Genomic DNA, 18301 nt, shown 5'->3' with positions numbered 1-18301 from the left:
CTCCCGTGACCCCCAACTTATTTAAAGTGCATTAGTGATGGCAAATAACATACAATATGAACCGGGAACCATGTGCTTATCCTCCAGGCTGCACATGCAAAACCCACTAAGATATATGTAATATGATCCAAGAACATACTGACAACCGCAAGCATGAAGATCTCATAAACATGGAAATCACAATATCCCTCTTTTGCCATACAAAGGGGCACAGTGACAAAAACACACAACAGCATCTGTCACTCTGACTGTAACAAATTAATGGCCACCAGTGGTCAGCTTTCGCTCAGCATGAAGCTAGACAACTGCCTGGATTTCACATATTGCTATATTGCTAGGTCACCTCTAGTAAGTAAGCACTATATTATGTTTGATTATTTTAAATCTCACATAAACTAAACATTAAAACAATCACTATTTCACTCAAATAATCAGAGTACAATGAAATAAAGCACCAGTTATAAATCTCTAAAATCCAATATTATATTCCAGTTGCTCGACAATGTCAAATCTTGGGCGGGCATAAGATAATTTTACTATAACATTAACAACAACAATGTAATGCAATATATACACAGGAGAAAAGTTGATCAACACAACCAATGAAGATGCAGGTGTTGGGGGGGTGTGGGGGTCAAGCTCTCCTGGCCACCAACAACTGGGATCTAGAGAGAGAGGATTTCTGTTTCATTGGAATTCAATTAAAGACCTTTAATGTCCATCCATTTAGCTACACCTCTCAAATTGCAGTTTAAAAAAGTTAAGGCCTCCTCTTTATTCTCCTGAAATGACATAAGTTGGGTATCATCCGCATATCAAATCTTCTATACCCCACAATTCAACAAGGCTGGCTAAGGCACCAAGTACATGTTGAATAACGTAGGGCTTAAAGCGGAGCACTATGGGACACCATAACGAAGAGTTTTTGTAGTAGGTATGAATGGCTGGAGACAAACTGCCTGTGTCCTGTTCTCTAGGAACGATTGGAGCCAGGCCACTAAAATCGGATGGGACCGCATATCAAGTGCAGAAGATAGATCAAGTAAAACCACCATAGTTAAGAGTCCCTGATCTAGATTGAATTTAGCATGCTAAGAGACTTAACAGGGCAGAATCGGCGCTAAAACCCTGACGAAAGGCAGATTGTGAGTCCTGCAAAAGATTATTGTTTTTTAAATAAAATGAGTTAGATTTTATCGACTAGCTTCTTCAAAATCTTAGAAGCCGCTGGCAGAAGTGAGATAGTTCTAAAATTGCATACAATGTTGGATCCACATTTAGTTTCTTTAATAGGGAAAGAGTAGAGCATGTTCCCACAGCCTAGTGACTGTAGCAGTCTCAAGACACTTATTCAGGATGTTGTTCAACACTGAATTCATGGCAGTGGGATGCAAGCTTTAAAATATGAGGAGGGCATGGGTCAAGAGGGGAAGCTTTTTTTACATTTAGCTAGTTCATTGGCCAAATCCTCAGCAATATGGGATTAAAAGTTGACAAAGAAGGTCTAGGGGCAGAGCGCAGAGCAAATTGCCCGTGTACTGCTTGGATTTTCTCATGAAAGAAGTTTGAGAGATCGTCACAAAGTGTATCCGAAGGAAACATTTTATTCAGTGGCCACAGAAGATAAAAAGGAACACACACATTTTGAAATCTCAGGAGGCATTTTAGATGCAGATGAAATTTGCTCAAAATTTTTATTTCCTCTGAGCTTTACATATTGATTTGCAGAATTTCTTTAAGGCCAAGATGATTTTGCATCATCATCATAGGACTTTTTCCATTTTCTCTCTAGAGTTTTACAGAGTTGCTGAGAACCAAGGTGCTGAAGGTTCAGACCTTCTAGAAAAGTATTTGTTGTTTTTTTTTTTGCAGGGACATGCAATCTAAGGCCTCAGATAACCAATTATTAGGATTTTCCACATCAGTATTGACGGAGCCCATTTGAGCCAGCAGAATTGACTGAAGGGAAGGGGGAACTGGTGGGTTGGGGAGTTTATCCTGAAAAGTCTGCTGCTGTTGCTGATAGGTCGGAGTGCCTTCATCTCCTCAGAGTGAAACTTGTACTGTGACAGTAACACCAGTGAATTGGCAAAATGTCACAGCACATTAGGACCTACTGCTACTCTCATACCAGCAGGACCTAAGTATTTGATTTCTTTATATGGGGGTGGGGGCATTACCTGTGGTATGGGCCAAGGCCCCGTTCTGGTGGCATGAACTAGCAGTGTGTATACAGAGGCCTGGCCTCTAATTTAAAGCAGATCATTAGGAGAAGCTGTATATTTCTTCTCAATTTGTGGTGTGACCACCTAAAAATGGTCAGGGGCAGACTTCAGAATAGCCTTGAGCATGGATCTGAACTAGACACTACGTTCAGTCTTGCAGAGGATCTTCATGAAAAAAGGTCATTCTTGTCCTCTGCGACATGCATAGTATCTTTATGGGTTCAACAGATTCTGTTTCACAGCATGGTATGGTCTGTAGAAATGATTTAACAGGGTATGGCTCCAGGTCTTGGTCCTGAGGGGAGTCAACATTTTAGTCATCCCATGGGCAATCTCTGCCCTCTGCATCAGTGGGTGGGTCAATCGGACTCACTTCTCCATATGAGCTGCCGGGGTCTGAAAAATAATCTACTGACCCTTCTGGATATTAAAGAGGAGGTGGGGGTGGTGGCAGTCATGAGACTGGCCTTGGTGGTGGAAACGGTGGGTATGTGTGTAGCTATAGTGGTGGAGGTGGTGGTGATGATGGAGCAGACGGTGCATACTTGGGTGTGGAAGGTTGTGGAGGACGACTTATTGTTTGGTCCCAGAACTTCTTGTGCACTGAGTGTAAAGGTGTCTAGTGTTCAAGTTCCTCCCCGAAAGTCAGCCTCCTATTTTTAGCAATGGGAGGCAGCATGGACACAGGTACTGCCTGAGATGGCTTCATTTAGATTCTGTCTGTTTCAGGATGAATAAGCAGATGCTTTTGCTTGGCATCAAGTTCATCTGCAAGTCTCACACTGATGAGAGCCCATAGGCTTTGGAGGTCGGGCCGAGGGGGGTGCATCTTCAATTAGGACTTCATTTGTAAAGATTTTGGCTCCAAAGGAGGAAGGTTAGTGCCTTTGAGCCTAGAGGACATTGAGGTGGGTTGTGGATCCATGTCCCTCAGTGAATGGGTTTTGGATGTTTAGTCTCTTTGCATACCAGAGCCCAGTGGCGACGATGGATTAGAGGCCTATATCTTGGCTGTTCTGGGTTTGATGCCCCAATCCATTGACTGCGGTACTCTGTCTCAGTGTAGAGCCATTTGCGGTAAATATTCTTCTGTTTTATGTTGAGTATTTATTTATAATTTTTTATTACAAAGTGTGAAGTTTAGACACTTGTCGAAGTGTTACTATCATGTCTGCCTCCTTTCTAGGCTGGCATATTTTTGCTGTTTTTGTTTTGGCTCTGCCATATAATATTGACGCTTACAGTGAAAGCTGACATGCTTCGATTGTATTAGTTATGGGTCAAATTATCTATAAGCAAATTGAGATGACATCTATCACCACATTTGTTTTTATCTTGTTGAGATTTTGGAGTCTCAAAGTGCTGTTTTATTTAATGAACATGAGATAAAATTGGGTAGTAAATAACTATAAAAGCCTATGTATTAGACAATTGATTGGAGGGGTTTAAGACTATGTTAACAGATTACCACAGATTCATGGGCTGATGTTGCGGAATAATCCAATCATGTGAATCTATGAATTATGGGAAAAATAGCCATATCTAAAATGATCATCCATCCAAGTTTTCCTTATTTTTTCGCAACTATCCCGCTACAATTACGAATATGTTTTTTCGAAACCTTGATCTCGTTCTTCTGGGCTTTTTATGGAATGGGAAACAATTTTTCTGGCACTTAACAGACTTTGATGTCTGTTGGATAAAGGAGGGGAATGGTGGTCCAGAACTTTGGAAACTATTACATGGTAGCGCCACAGTGGGTTTTACCCAGCTGGTTGTCAACTCAGACGCCAACTAGGGCCAGAAGACTTTGGGACTCACTTGGAGACAAACCTCTACTCTTGGTGGCTTTCATCTCGGGACCAGGTAGGCCAAAGGGTGATGCTCTTTTGGAAGTGGCAAACTATTGTTGAAAAAGAACATGTCGTAAACCTGCCACCTTGACTGCATTCTCACCCAATGTATCACTATGGCACCTAGCAACCCTCTGGGTCATCTTCTCAGCCTCGAACAAGCACACTTGGATGCAGGTGGGTGTTTCAACCATAGTTGGCATTTTCACAAGTCACAGCTTCCACACCACATGTTTGAGACACTTTAGCAAGATTCTTCCATTCAGCTAGAGTAGTTCTTGTGCTCTATGACTGATCAACACACTTAAAATCCTTTGGCCGCCCCTTTTTGAACCACCTGGCACATCAGGTCTCAGACACCTTGTAGGCTGTTTACAACACCAAGAACTCATTACAAAGTTATATGCAATGCCCACTCAAATGATAGGCTTTTATTTTTCAGGTTTGCAACAGACTTGGGAACATGTTCTCTATGTTACCATATCAGATAAGCAATGGGCCCAAAAATTAGCCTATCCTAAGCTGGTGCCCATCAATGCTCATTTTAAGGTAATCAAGCACAATCTTACTGTCACAGGGACACGCCCGAGACATCACAAAGTGAGCGGATGGACCACGGGGAGGCCAACAACTGGTGGGCCCCGACATATGAACAACCTGGTGTGTTTCCTTCCTCACAGGGCAGAACTCTGGAGATGCCCCTGGATACGTGGAGGTCGGACGAAACAGAATTTGAGACCGGTCCCTTTAACTGGTACAACACCTTCAGTGAGGACACTCCCACGGATGACGCGGTAGAGCCACAACCAATCGCCTACGCCTGCCGGGACAGAAAAAGGGGAGGAGGCGAAGGAAAGACGGGAAACCCGGAAGGAGAGACGAAAGAGGAAGACGCGACCGGAGAGAGAAGGAGAGAACGTGAAGCAGACGAGAGAGGTGCCTGGAGGCCAACGTTCCCGCGAATCGCCCAGCCACCCCTCAGGAGAGGAGTGGCTACGCCAGGTACGGAGACGTGTGGCGGGTTGGGTCGGGAGACAGAGCAGGCCTACCCAGGCTAGTCGAGACCCCCTAGGGGAGCCTTAGACGGATATAGTCCAGTCCTTTAGGTCCCACCCTCCTTCACGTGCACGCTCACTTAGTAAGCAGGAGAGACAAGTCACCGTGGTGAACTTCCCCTTCCCCTCACAACCCCTCCTTGGGCCCTTGGAATATAGCCAAAACAAGTACCCCTGATACTGTCCTTTTCTTTCTATCTTACCTTGGGGACCCCGGAACGGAGCGGCAGAGACAGTCCCGACAGCCAGGACTCCTGAGAAGAGCAGTGCCGACGTGGGATAACAACGGACACTCTGACTCTGTGCCTTCTATCCCTGACTACGGGCGAAGCCCCCCTTTGTTTCATTCGAACTAACTGTACAATAAAGAACCTTGTTGCTCCAGAATACCCTCTAGTGCCATTCATTCCTGGGGCGACGCGGCCTCTGAACGGTCAGACCGTCACACTTACACAAAGCACCTCTGCGTTTAAGCAGGATGCTGCCTCCACATAGAGACTCCGCTGCAAGATGTTTATCCCCCAAGGCAGATCTTTATCTGTTTTGGGAATGTACTTCACTGAATGGGTTCTGGAATCACATCAGATCTATTGACATGAGGGTCAATTGATCCCAATACTGGCCTAGTCCTCGTGGGCATAATGTCACGTCCTAAAAGGTGTAAATATCAAAACTGAATTATCAATCTAGCCCTGTTATTGGGTAGCGCCTTATTGTGACGAATAAGAAATCTCTGCACCCCATCTTGCGACATATGAAACAGTGAACTATGAATATGGACGGAAGCTGAAGGGAATGCTACTGCCTTCCAACAGAGGCTAGCAGGTCATATCTCATTGAACAATGGGATGCGATGATGCTGCTCCTACAAATAGCCAAGTATGTTGATAGAACTCACTGACAGTGCCTCATAAACTCTCCTACCCCAACCATAAACTGATGTGGTTGTTATTGATTAAGGATCAGGGACCAGATGTATGACCGTTTTTAGCAGTCGTAAATGTAAAATCGGGCTGTCTGCGATCGCTAAAAAGTGTTGTAGCATCTACAAACCCTATTTTGCGAGTCGGTAACCTATTACCATCTGTCAAAATAGGGTTTGCGAGGAAGGGGCTTGCCAAGGGTGTCCCTTCCTAATAGCAAGTTACAGGGGGATGTAGGATGCGGTCGCAAAAAAAATCACAGTTACACCAATTTGAAATTGGTGGTAAGCCAGTCGCAAACCCCTTCTCCTTTGTGTTTGGCAGCAAAAATATTTTTTAAGAGCAGGCAGTGGCCCACTGCCTGCCCTTAAAAAACGAAAAGAAAAAGTTTTCTTTTTTCTTCTAAATGCATCGGATGGGGGGGGGGGGGAGGGCCAAGATGGCGGCTAGATAGGACGGTGATTTTCCTGCTCCTGCTCCTGTCCGTCGTCGTCCATGTACAGCACCTCCTGGGGTCCGAGCCAGGTCCTGAAGTCAGATTCATGTTGGGATTCACCCAGAGAAGCACTGGGCTCAGTACAGCAGCCCAAGGTCCGAAATTGCAGCGAGGGGAGGCTGCGACCCGCGGCCAGGGACAGACATCTGCGCGGGCCGCAACGGCACTGCAGAGGGAACCGGAGTGACTACGCCGGCCTTGTGGGGATGGTCGGAGGCACAGAACGCGCTAGACACGCACCAGGCCCGCACACAGTAGAGAAGCTGCTGCTGAGCCTGGTGAGGCAGTGGGCCTGGATGGGTGCTGTAGCGGGCCCCCTACACGATTGCGCTGAATGCAGGTGAGCAGCCGGGGGTGCTGTGGCCATGACGCCCCTTGAGGGGCTAAATCGATTGACAAGGCAGCGGGTAGAAGCCGCGGACCGCAGACGGAGGTGGGAGGCGGCACAGGCCGCAACAGAAGAGAGCGTGGAGCCAGCCGCGTGCGGCCGAAACGGCCGAAGGGGGTGAGAGCATGATCCCCGTCGCTGCCCGGTGCTGGCAGCATTAGCCAAGCCACCGGCAATACTGTGGAAGGAATCCGGCCAGAGATCACCCCTGGAGGCGCGAATTGCGCGACGATCATCCCAGCCCACGTGTGCTTGGAGACCAGTATGAGGCAGGGGAACAGACGCCAGGCCTGGTGGAGCAGTGAAGCCAGACCTGGCCCAGAGCGGCGACGATCCACCGAATTCAGCACAGACGGAGGGCCAGGCATCCGCCTGGGGCACAGAGTTGACAATCCCCACATCAAGAGAGAGGTGCGGGGGCACACAGCAGTGAGAGGAAGGTCTGAGCTGGCTGGGCCACCCGGAGGACACCGATTGTGAGCCGATCCTACCCCCTCCCTCGACTCTGCCGGACAGTCAGGAGCAAGTGACAGCCAAGACCAACGAGGGTCAGATGAGTGGGGGACATGAGCGCAGTCGCCGGTAGAGGTGGCTGCTGAAAGCAGAAGCCGGCAGCCTGCTGAGGCAGCCCGACTAGGTTCGGGTGCGGCTTGTGGGCACGCTGTGTGGCTCCCCACTCACCCCCTCGCTTGGACCTAGCATTGTGACAACAGCTTCTACCCCTACCTACAGAGGGACCGCACCCGCTATTGAGCATTTAGCCGCACCACTACACACGGAGGCCCACGGACCGCACGGAGACCTCGACAGGGGGAGCCCATACCTGCGTCCACCATATTCCCTACACGGAGCCAGCACAAGACGGCCCCATATCACGGCCAGGCCGCACTGCCACGGACAAGGGAGGACCTACTCAGTGGGTCGACCTGGTGCCTCCCGTTTGGAGGGTAGCCTACCCGCCGGAGCCACAACGCGCTCGCAAGGGACGGGGCCCGGAGGCTGCACTTGGACCTGGTGAGGCTGGGGCCCACCTCCATACTGCTCTGCATGACCTGAGGTCATCTCGGGTCGCCTCGGAGACTGAGCCCCTCCCCCCCTCGGGAGGCCGGACGCTGAGGCCCAGGCAGCCGGAGAGAGGCAGTCGGCTACATTCGAGTCCCCCTTTGCGATTTTCCGGTGGAGGGAGGGGGCTCGATCGCTGACCTGCGCTGGACCACTTGGCCTTGGAATCTATCACGCCTGTTGTTCCTCCTAAGAACCCACTAACCACCTGCAACAAACTAGGTCCTCTACCCGGGAGAAGAAGGATAAGATGCTGAAGGAACTATTTGACTGGCCCCAGGGTGGAACCACGATGGATCACTCTCCCCAGAGTGAGCCTGCCCCAACGGAGGGGGACAGCACTACGGAGGAACCAGTGACGCAAGCCTTCCTCAAGTCCTTCTTCACAACTCTCCGCGAGGACCTGCAAACAGTTCAACGTGACCTCATGTCAGAGATCAAGGGCATTCGACGAGACGTGGATGAAATAGGGGAGCGGGTTGCTACACTGGATGACAAGGGCGATAATAGGGAAACTGAAATGACAGCCTTGCAACAAGAAGTCATCCGCATCCATGATCAGCAGGTGGACCTACAAACTCACCTCGAAAACTTAGAAAACCAATCCCGCATGCAAAGCATCCAGATTAGAGGAGTGAAAACCGGGGAGGAGGCCGGAGACATCTTCGTTTACACAAGAGACCTCTTCAATCATATTCTCGGCTGCCCACCGGACACAGACATTAAAATCAACAGAGCACACAGAGTGGGTCTACCTCGCTCCGACAAAGCCCCGCCTGCGGATATATTGGTCTGTATATAGGATTTCCGCACGAAGGAGGAGAGATCCATGCACCCGGTTGATTTTAGGGGTCAGACCCCAACCCTGTACCAAGACTTACAGAAACACAAAACCTTTCGACCCATCATTACGCACCTATGCCAGCGCGGCGTTTCCTACTCCTGGGGCCATTCGTTCTGGCTCATCTTCCACCTGGACAGCAAACTTTACCAGTTGCGCTCCCTCTCCGAGGCGTGCCAGCTGCTGGGCTTTGAAGTCCCCGATGACGAAGATGGGAATAGCAGTCCCGCCCCTGGGGCCGGCGAGTCGCAACCCAGATGGAGGCAGCAGGGTCGCAGGTGTCGCCCAAAACGACCAGACCCGGCAGAGATCGCGAAGGGGCAACAGGCGGTCCTGGAGGCCCTCCCGGAGGCGTTGGCAAAGACACAAGCTTCGTGAGCATATTATGTGACGTTTCTATTTTTTCCCCCTCACCACATTTGGGCGGGCGGCATGCTGGACAGGGAGACAGTCTTGGCCACATTATGGACCCCATACAGACTACCCACCAGTTGTCCCTGGATGACGGACTATATCCTGAACTCTTACTCTCTATTCATAGTTTTGTTCTGTTACTTGTTAGGGTTTTTTTCTTTGTTTATTTTTTCTCCTTTTTTTGTTATTGGGGTCCCCCGTTCACTGCTCCAGGGCGCCCGAGGGCCGCACCACGAGACACAGGGCTCACTCTACACTCACGTACCGGCCAGGACGCACAGATCCAGCAATGGATCCCTATATTTACTACCTGACACTAGACCTCTAGATCCACCCCCACTAATCTCAAGAGTCTCACATTCAATGTGAGAGGTCTCAACAATCCCATTAAGCGCAGGGTGATATTCTCATACCTGGAGAGCACCAGGGCGGACATATACATGTTGCAAGAGACGCATCTGCTCTCCCGGGACTGTCACCGATCCAAATCCTGTACGTTTCCCACACAATTCTTCTCGTCTGGTCCTTCTAAGTCAGCAGGAGTGGCGATCTTAGTCTCCAGGGCCTTCCAAGGAAAGGTAGGGCAGAAGGTGGCGTACATCAGGGGACTGCTACTGACTTATCAGTTTTACATCGTGGGGCACACTCTGGTTATTGGGCCCCTGTTTGCACCTAATGAGGGCCAGGAACGATTCATCCACGAGGCTTTGATTGAGGCCTCTGCAACAACTGAGCGCATGATATTATTGGGGGGTGACTTTAACCTAGTCTTTGACAACTCCCTGGACAGGTCGGCACAACGCTTCGGCCAGACAGGCACACTCTCCACTGCAGTGTTGGCTAGACAGTAAGATCTAGGCCTGGTAGACCTATAGAGGTGCTGCCACCCCTACCGCAGAGAATATTCCGATTACTCCAATGCTCACAAAACGCACGCCAGACTAGACTATCTGTAAGGCTACGAGACTCTCCACGACCTCACATTGGCTGTGGACATCTTGGTGGCATCACTGTCAGACCACGCTCCCGTAGTAGCCACATTCACATTCCCACCCTCCCAACGACCCAAAAGGCAGTGGCGTCTTCGGGACACCCTCCTGCAACGCCCTGAAGTGGTCGAGCAAGTACAAAGTGTGGCTCAATGATTAGAGCGGCAGACCCTGATGCAGAGGTCTAGCCCTCGACCAGGGTTCAATTCCCCGCCTCGGCGGGTCTTGGGCTAAAAAATTCCACGGACCTGATAATTCTCGCCTCGGTGCCATTCCAATCATGGAGTCCCACTCTGCAACTCTGGGCAATAGCTTGCTTAATCTCCACAACGGCCCCCACAACGCTAAGGATGCCTGGCCTCCACCTTGGGGGTGCCCAGGAGTGGACGCCTCACAGGGAAAGCCAGGATGGGTTCCACAGCGGTATTCGTACAAGCGCCTTGAGACCCTTGCGGGTGAGTAGTGCGCTATACAAGTATCAATTTACATTTTACATTGATGACTACCTTTCGCACAATGATAATCCCGACACCCTAATGGCAACGCTCAAGGCCGTGATCAGGGGCGAGCTAATAGCCATCTCGGCGGCGGACAACGTGGAGCGAAGGCGGAAGAGGGAGGAGCTCACGCAGAAAACAAGGGAATTAGAACAAATGCACCAGCAGACAGGGGCACCTAGGATTTGGTGCCAGCTGACTTAAGCTCGGGTACAATTGGCAGCCTCAGATCAGGACAGAGAGGAATATGCGGCGTTACGTGTACGCCACTCGTTCAATGTTGGGGGGGGGACAGATGCAGGCGTTTGTTAGCCCACAAACTACCCAAGGCCCGACAGGCGCAGGGGGTACAAGAGATTCGAGATCAGACTGGGAGACTAGTCACAGAAGACGCAGCTATAGCCGAGACATTTCGGGACTTGTACATCCAGCTATACACGAGGCAGAAGTTGGAGGATGTGGATAGAGACGCATACCTAGCAGAGGCACACCTTCCCACCTTAGCCCCAGAACACTCGAAGCAATTAGAGGGGGACATTCGAATAGAAGAGGTCATAGTGGCCATCTCAAAACTCCAATTAGCTAAATCCCCTGGACTGGACGGTTACACTGTGGCCTTTTATAAACAATTCTGCCCTACACTTGCACTTGTCCTAACCAGGCTTTTTAATACTGTTGCATCCCCGGGAGCGATTCCCAAATCTATGCTCGAGGCCTCTATTGTGGTTATTCCTAAGCCCGGAGAGGACAAAACCAGCTGCCATGCATACCACCCCATTTATCTCTTGAATATAGACCTGAAATTATATACCGGGGTCTTGGCAGATCGATTAGCTATCCACATGACAGGACTCATTGATCCCAACCAGGTGGGATTCATCCCACACAGGCAGATGAGTGACAACACTAAGAGGGTCTTACATTTTATTGAGAAGGCGTCACGGATCCCAGGGGATTTATGCTCCTCACCATTTGACGCGGAGAAGGCCTTTGACAGGGTCCACTAGCCTTATCTGGAGCAGGTGATGACCCGCGCCGGTCTTGGCGAGAAAATGAGGACACAAATCGTTAATTGCTATCACTCCCCCACAGTGTCCGTTAGAGTTAATGGGCACAACCTCAACACTGTTCCCCATAGGCAGAGGCACAAGGGAGGGGTGCCCCCTGTCACCCCTGCTCTTTGCACTGTACATGGAGCCTATGACTCAGAGTTAGGAAACACCCTCAAATTACCGGAATCCGATTTGGAGGCGACGTCCATTCCATAAGCTTATATGTGGACGATGTACTGATCACCCTATTCGACCCGGTTGTAGCTTCGGAGGGCATTCCTGAAGGAGCTTGATTTCTTCGCGCAGGTTTAAAAGTCAATATTGAAAAGTCGGTCGCTCTCAACCTCTTGCTGTCTCCACACAAACAGGCCTGCCTCCAACGCCAGCACCCAATACAGTGGACGGGGGACATCGTCCCATACTTGGGAATCCAGTTCCCGCCTTCTCTACAAACTATAGCAACAGTCAACTAATGCCAAGCTCCATACTCAAATGCGCTCGGACCTGAGCGGTAGAAGCATTATCCTATTTCGTGGCTGGGGAGGGTAGCGGCCATTAAAATGACCATTTTGCTCCATGGCTGCGTTGCGGAAAAAAGTTGCGTCCCTGGAGACGATTTCTAAATCATTGGCCTCACGAGTCGAAGATGCAGAGGGAAGGGCTCGGAGATGCAACCTTCGTTTTGTGGGCTTTCCGGAGGGCTGTGAGTCTGGCACCACGGAGCAGTTCCTCACCACATGGCTGACTAGCTGGCTCCCACCGGAGTCTATGTACCGCTGCCTTATCATCGAACGCGCCCATAGAGATCTCCTGCAGAAGCCACCCCGTGGGGCCAGAGCGCGTCCAATCATCGCAAAGATCCTAAATTAAAATGACCGAGGCGTTATCCTGAAGCAGGCCCGCCTCAAGGAGCCTCTCCATTTCAATAATGCTCGGATATTGATTTTCCCGGACTACACCAGGCTAGTTCAACAGCAACGTCAATCCTTCATGGCAGCCAAAGCCCGCCTCCGTGGCCTACAAATACCATATGCCCTGCTTTATCCTGCCCGCTTACGGGTCGTCTACCGGTCCCATACTTGGTTCTTCGATTCACCTGAAGAGGTGTTCACCTAGACTGACGAGACAGTCAAGCTGCGCTCTCACACGCCACCCCCCCCCTGGATTCGGACTAATCTGCAGGTGGCCCTACTCATCAACCTCCGAAACCTAAGGATAAGCCTCCCAGGAGGTCCCGATCTCGGCGCCGCCCACAGTCCCGCAGTAATGACAGCAGATCAGCCTCGTTAGCTAGATCAAGACACTCGGCATTGTGAGTACTTTGGAATCCCCCTAACGGAGGAATGGACATTGCGCCTGCTGCCAGATGCCTAACTATGGTGGCCGCCCTCCAGTGGTCGATGATGGGGTCGTGAGACTGCCCCAGGAAAGGGGTTGGACCTATGTGACTGTCGTTTTTTTTCTTTCCTATATGTGTTTTCAGGTCTGGGTTCCGACTCTACAACCCCATAGATCTTTCAGGGATGCTGCTTTATAGCAAGCTCGGAATCTGCCGATACGGTGTACTGCACTACGGAGAGTATAACCTCCCATAGTGAACCGCCATCAATGCGTATTATCCTTTACCATTTAGAATAAGAAGATCTAAACACACAATATCAGATCTCGAATTTTATCATTTATATAAAGGTCTATTCAGACTGATTAAGACACCGCCAATTGGGTTGCATCTATCCTCCCCCCCCCTTTTTTTATTAACAAAATTACGGACTGAATTGACCACTACAAGGTCCTTGTTTACTATCTTCATTGTCTACCTACTGTACAGCAAACAACAAGCAGTGCAGTAACTAGATCTGTGGCTTTTCCTGACGAAGGCGTGTTCCACGCCGAAACGCGCGTCGAAGATTCATTAATTTGCCACCTATATCATTTTTGTGAAGAACTATTAATATGCTATTTGTATTATTTTGTTGGATCAATTTAAATTAATACAGTCAATCTCTTTATCTATGAAGAACATATCAACTAGATGTTGACTTATAATATGATGCTTAGTGTGTATCATACTGATCATCTGTTTATTTAATACATTTTGTATTTTTGTATTAATTTGTTGTTACACTTATTTTATTAATTTCTCCTTTGACACACTTAAATTGTTCTGATTTATGCTTAGATTGCCTAGGAATTTGTTTTGCATTGTATATTACCCTGTCCTAGGAATTATATTCTATTTTTACCAGGGGGTCCTTGATACTCACATGAGATGCTTTATGATTGACCCACCCGACCAATGGGGCTCCATAGGGGCCTTACCTCCGTTTGACCATCCGAGGTCCAGGGCGACAGGGCTCAACTTTCGAATGGGCTCTAGGGGATCCATTGGCGAGATGGCTGGAGTGCTCCTGTTGGGGCTCCCAGGCCGTCTTGACCGCGAAAGATGCTTCAATGGTTATGAGGCATTGGGGTGGGGGGATGTCGGGTGTTTGAGGGAGTTGGGGTTCGTTATGCACTGTCTTTTTTCTTCTGCCATTGATCTAGGTTTCTTGATTGATCCTGCTCCTCTACATGGCGTTCGCATCCATCTCCTGTACACTGTATCTACTATTGCATTCCCGGTGTGCCGCTTTAACGTAACAGATACTTGTGGTTTGCCCCCTGTTTTGGATACTCCCGTAATGGCAATCGTGAATGTCTTCTCCTATGGCACGCTGGCAGACTAACACTGCCGGTCTTCGCATAATTAGCTGGAATGTACGGGGGCAGGCCAAGCATGATAAAGGAGATGTCCTTATGCTCCAGGAAACACATTTACTGGGTACCAAGGCCTCCTGTCTTCTCCGTTATGGCTTTGCACAGGCCTTCCACTCCGGCTTTTCTAGGGGCTCCAGGGGGGTGGCCATCCTTATTCACCGGCGGTTCCCATATCTACACTCCAGGCCATGGGTGGATCCACAGGACAGGTACGTTATACTTCAGGGGTCCATCTACGGGGAACAAGTAATACTGAGTTCTAACTACGCTCCTCCCCCCTTGTCTTGGACCCTGGTCGAACGCCTTTTGACGCTCTGGGAAGAGATCCCCCCTGGTATTACTGTTATTGGTGGTGACTGGAATGAAGTGATGGATGTGTCTCAAGACCATTGGAGATGGGGTGGCCTGCCAATGGCCTGCCCAACAACCAAACTGCGCTCCCTTGTGGCTGGTCTGGGGTGGACAGACGACTGGCGTGCACTACACGGCATGGATCGGGAGTACACGTATTTTTCCTCGGTACAGGAGTCCTTTTTCCACCTGGATTATCTATTTGTTCCTGTGGGAGATATCCGTAGGGTGCAGGGGGTGGACATTCTCCTGAGGGGCCTTTCTGACCATTCCCCGGTAGCCCTAATGCTACAACTTGGCCTGGCGCGACCACCTTTCCGGTGGAGTCTCTCCACATGGAACCTACAGGACGAGCAATATCGTGCAGATATTGACAAGGCCATAGACCAGTACTTGGAAATTAATGTTGGGTCGGTGGAGGCAGCCAAGCCCCTTTGGGAGGCTATGAAGTCCACGATACGTAGGGTAGATATTTCTTAATGTACCTCAGCCCGCTGGACACGGAAGGATGAGTTGCTGAAATCTGAGTCTCGTCTGATCGCCTTGGAGTGGTTGAGCAGGGAGGAAAGCGGTGCGCTGGCACGCCGTTAACTGGGCCTTGCGCGCCAAACCCATGCAGATTTACTGCTGGAAGAGGCCCGGTTGGTGTGGTTGGCTACCCGTAGCAGAATTTATCAAAGGGGAGACAAATCGAGTAAATTATTGCACCGACTCTGCCAGGGAGCTGTTTGTCCCCTGACCCCTCCCACCATAGTGGGGCCGGACGGCGGACCTTTGGTCAGCCCCCATGCCATTGCCGAAAACTTTGCACAATACTATGCCACACTCTATACCCCTCAGGAGATTGTGTCCGAGGTACAGATCCAGCAGTTCTTGGATGCCATCCCACCCCAGCGCTTCTCTGATGAGGCTCGATATAGCCTGGACTAACCGCTCACAGCGGATGAAGTGGGGGTCGCATTGGCCGGCCTTAACTCAGGTAAGGCACCGGGCCCTAACGGGTATGCATCTGAATTCTATAAGCAATACTTTACTAAATTAGGTCCCCATCTCCTCCGTACTATAGAGGAAGCCAGGAAGATTGGTTGTCTGCCTCTAGATTGGCGACATGCCAAGATAGTGGTTTTCCACAAACCGGGTCGACCCCCTGATTGTCATGCTTCATATCGGCCTATTTAGTTCATTAACATCGAAGTCAAGATATTGGCCAAGGCCCTGGCCAGTAGGCTTGCACCTTATATTGCCCCGGTGGTTCACCCTGACCAGGCCCGGTTCATGCCCCAATGGGCGACACAACATAATATACGTCGTACCCATGTCGCAATTGATACTAACCGACGACTCAACATCTCAGGTGCCCTCCTCGAGGACATGGATCGGGCATTCGATTCCCTCAGTTGGACGTATCTGTTTGCCCTCCTTGACCGACTGAATTTAGTTCTGCGGTTTCTATCTTATTTAAGACTCTTGTATACAAAAATTACAGCGTCTGTTCGTATTGCACGATCCGTCTCGTCAACGTTCTCGATGGGTAGGGGAACTAAACAGGGATGCCCGCTGTCACGTTTTTTTTTTGCCCTAGCTATGGACCCCCTGGCAGCATGAGTACGAATAGACGCACAGGTGGCGGGCTTGGAGTTGGCACATGGGCTGTCAGATCTAATTGCTTTATATGTGGACGACGTCCTCTTCTTCCTGACCGATGTTAACAGGACCGGCCCTAGATTGCTCCGGATCTTTGGAGAGACCTCTGGGCTATATATGAACCCTGGTAAGTCCACCCTTTGGGTCCTTGGGCCTCTATGATACAGACGACCACGCTTAGGATGAAATATCTGGGGGTCTTTTTGTCATCCTCTGCCGAGACTTCATGGGAACGCAACATCCAAGTGATATGGACGCAGGTTTGGAAACAGGCCTTGCGTAAAATTGGATGGTAGGGTAGACTCACTAAGGAGACCCCATTGTGGTCAAATGGGATGCTGCCCCAGTTGGCGGGACTGGCGGGCTTCCGAGAATAGGATGTCATAGGGATCTCCACCCCTGAGGATGTGATGCAGGGTACGACCCTCAAGTCCTTTGCACAGCTCCAACACGACTTCATGATCAAGACTCAATTCTTTAAATATCTGCAGCTCCGACATGCCCTTCTCCCCAGCATCGCCAACCTAGATTCACTCCCAGTCTTCAGCCCCATTGAGGCCAAGTTGTTTATGGGGAATCTACAGGATCACAAAATCTCCCAAATCTACCGGTCCCTGGTGACTAATAGTCCCACCACTTTGGATCGACTCCGGGAGTCCTGGGAGGGGAATCTGGGCCCATTAGAATGCGAAGATTGGACACAGGCTCTTTATTCCCCCAGAGAAGCTGCTATAGCCATGCGGCTACGTTTAATTCAGTTTAATTATTTACATCGGGTGTATTATACCAAGCTCGCCTATGCAGGGCCGGCTTGATAGCCTCTCCTCTTTGCCTTCATTGTGGGCGTGATGATGGTACCTTTTTTCATACGATATGGCAATGTGAGGTGATTGTGCGATTCTGGCGAATAGTGTTGGCTTGCCTGTCGGAGGATCTAGGATGGGACCTTCCCTACTCACCCAAGTTGGTACTTCTGCACATCATGGAAGGGATTAGTGGCAATATCTACAAGCGCCACCTAATGTTTCTGGGCTTTACGTTAGCCAAACGTGACATTGCACGCCTTTGGAAGACTACTATTTAACCCCCCTAAGCAGCATGGAAGAATGGACTTCAATATGTGCCTGGGAGAAAGACCTAGGTCGAGCACTCAGTAGCAAGGAGTGGGAAAGAGTTTTTTATAGGGCGAGGCATACAACCAGGAACATTTACCTAACCGAAACACTAACTAAAATAGTCACCTACTGGTACTACACCCCTGAGAGTATCCACAGGGCTTTATTTCTAATGTTTTGTATTATTTGTTGGTACGTCAGCCGCCTGGGCTCTGCGTAGCCCATGATTGATCACCCTTCGCAATGTACAATGTCATACCAGCTGTTAAATCAATAAAAAGATTTAAACCTTAAACATATCCCGTTTTCCTTTAAGGAAAACGGTCAGCCTTTGAAAAAAATGTTTTGCTTTATTTAAAAAGCAAACACAGACATATTGGTCTGCTGTCCCGAGCAAAAGTCGCAAAAATAAATAAAATCGCAATTTGCGATCCGCAAAACGGAATGGTCGAACATCTGGCCCAAGAGTCTTGGCTTCTACCTGAATTTAACTAGCTAGCATATGATAGCTAAAAGGCATCCAAGTGAAAACACTGTAACATGATATATAATTACCAATATAGACCACTATTTATGCACCTATTTACGTTGATATGTTGCCTCGCCCGCTTTTACCTAATGCCCCCCGCCATTTTTTTC

At 49.5% G+C, this 18301-nt stretch overlaps 1 protein-coding gene across 3 annotated transcripts in view; it reads right to left on the bottom strand.

Moving 5' to 3' along the window:
* SPICE1 (spindle and centriole associated protein 1) overlaps positions 1-18301 on the bottom strand; it is a 613595-nt gene that overhangs the window by 248018 nt on the left and 347276 nt on the right. The window lies entirely within an intron of this gene.

Source organism: Triturus cristatus, chromosome 8 (assembly GCF_964204655.1).
Source record: "Triturus cristatus chromosome 8, aTriCri1.1, whole genome shotgun sequence".
In the NCBI taxonomy this organism is placed as follows: domain Eukaryota; kingdom Metazoa; phylum Chordata; class Amphibia; order Caudata; family Salamandridae; genus Triturus; species Triturus cristatus.
Note: the sequence above shows the minus strand (reverse complement) of the source record. Positions and strands in the feature narration are given on the sequence as shown.